The sequence below is a fragment of the Triticum urartu genome, chromosome 7A (genome assembly GCF_056163025.1).
Source record: "Triticum urartu cultivar PI428250 chromosome 7A, HENAU_Tu73, whole genome shotgun sequence".
Classification (NCBI taxonomy): domain Eukaryota; kingdom Viridiplantae; phylum Streptophyta; class Magnoliopsida; order Poales; family Poaceae; genus Triticum; species Triticum urartu.
In genome coordinates this window covers 611,237,078-611,239,674 of record NC_141879.1, presented here as the reverse complement: position 1 = coordinate 611,239,674, position 2,597 = coordinate 611,237,078, and positions in this window count along the sequence as shown.

Below are 2,597 nucleotides of genomic sequence, written 5' to 3'. Positions count from 1 at the left end.
CAATTTTTCAAATGTACACCAAACTCGTAACTCAAATATTCTCCTCCACGATCAGATCGTAGGAATTTTATTTTCTTGTTACGATGGTTTTCAACTTCACTCTGAAATTCTTTGAACTTTTCAAACGTTTCAGACTTATGTTTCATTAAGTAGATATACCCATATCTGCTTAAGTCATCTGTGAAGGTGAGAAAATAACGATATCCGCCACGAGCCTCAATATTCATCGGACCACATACATCTGTATGTATGATTTCCAATAAGTCTGTTGCTCTCTCCATAGTACCGGAGAATGGTGTTTTTGTCATCTTAGCCATAAGGCACGGTTCGCAAGTACCAAGTGATTCATAATCAAGTGGTTCCAAAAGCCCATCAGTATGGAGTTTCTTCATGCGCTTTATACCAATATGACCTAAACGGCAGTGCCACAAATAAGTTGCACTATCATTATCAACTCTGCATCTTTTGGCTTCAACACTATGAATATGTGTGTCACTACTATCGAGATTCAATAAGAATAGACCACTCTTTAAGTGTGCATGACCATAAAAGATATTACTCAAATAAATAGAACAACCATTATTCTCAGATTTAAATGAATAACCGTCTCGCATCAAACAAGATCCAGATATAATGTTCATGCTTAACGCTGGCACCAAATAACAATTATTTAGGTCTAATATTAATCCCGAAGGTAGATGTAGAGGTAGTGTGCCGACTGCGATCACATCGACTTTGGAACCGTTTCCCACGCGCATCGTCACCTCGTCCTTAGCCAATCTTCGCTTAATCCGTAGTCCCTGTTTCGAGTTGCAAATATTAGCAACAGAACCAGTATCAAATACCCAGGTGCTACTGCGAGTATTAGTAAGGTACACATCAATAACATGTATATCACATATACCTTTGTTCACCTTGCCATCCTTCTTATCCGCCAAATACTTGGGGCAGTTCCGCTTCCAGTGACCAGTCTGCTTGCAGTAGAAGCACTCAGTTTCAGGCTTAGGTCCGGGTTTGGGTTTCTTCTCCTGAGTAGCAACTTGCTTGCTGTTCTTTTTGAAGTTCCCCTTCTTCTTTCCTTTGCCCTTTTTCTTGAAACTAGTGGTCTTGTTGACCATCAACACTTGATGCTCCTTCTTGATTTCTACCTCCGCAGCTTTCAGCATTGCGAAGAGCTCGGGAATAGTCTTATTCATCCCTTGCATATTATAGTTCATCACGAAGCTCTTGTAGCTTGGTGGCAGTGATTGGAGAATTATGTCAATGACGCAATCATCCGGAAGATTAACTCCCAATTGAATCAAGTGATTATTATACCCAGACATTTTGAGTATATGCTCACTGACAGAACTGTTCTCCTCCATCTTGCAGCTATAGAACTTATTGGAGACTTCATATCTCTCAATCCGGGAATTTGCTTGAAATATTAACTTCCACTCCTGGAACATCTCATATGCTCCATGACGTTCAAAACGTCGTTGAAGTCCCAATTCTAAGCCGTAAAGCATGGCACACTGAACTATCGAGTAGTCATCAGCTTTGCTCTGCCAGACGTTCATAACATATGGTGTTGCTCCAGCAGCAGGCCTGGCACCCAGTGGTGCTTCCAGGACGTAATTCTTCTGTGCAGCAATGAGGATAATCCTCAAGTTACAGACCCAGTCCGTGTAATTGCTACCATCATCTTTCAACTTTGCTTTCTCAAGAAACGCATTAAAATTCAATGGAACAACAACACGAGCCATCTATCTACAATCAAGCATAAACAAGCAAGATACTATCAGGTACTAAGTTTCATGATAAATTTAGGTTCAATTAATTTACTTAAAGAACTCCCACTTAGATAGACATCCCTCTAATACTCTAAGTGATTACAAGATCCAAATCAACTAAACCATGTCCGATCATCACGTGAGATGGAGTAGTTTCATTGGTGAACATCACTATGTTGATCATATCTACTATATGATTCACGCTCGACCTTTCGGTCTCCGTGTTCCGAGGCCATATCTGTATATGCTTGGCTCGTCAAGTATAACCTGAGTATTCCGCGTGTGCAACTGTTTTGCACCCGTTGTATTTGAACGTAGAGCCTATCACACCCAATCATCACGTGGTGTCTCAGCACGAAGAACTTTCGCAATGCTGCATACTCAGGGAGAACACTTCTTGATAATTAGTGAGAGATCATCTTATAATGCCACCGTCAATCAAAGCAAGATAAGATGCATAAAAGATAAACATCACATGCAATCAATATAAGTGATATGATATGGCCATCATCATCTTGTGCTTGTGATCTCCATCTTCGAAGCACCATCGTGATCACCATCGTCACCGGCGCGACACCTTGATCTCCATCGTAGCATCGTTGTCGTCTCGCCAATCTTATGCTTCCACGACTATCGCTACCGCTTAGTGATAAAGTAAAGCATTACAGCGCGATTGCATTGCATACAATAAAGCGACAACCATATGGCTCCTGCCAGTTGCCGATAACTCGGTTACAAAACATGATCATCTCATACAATAAAATTTAGCATCATGTCTTGACCATATCACATCACAACATGCCCTGCAAAAACAAGTTAGACGTC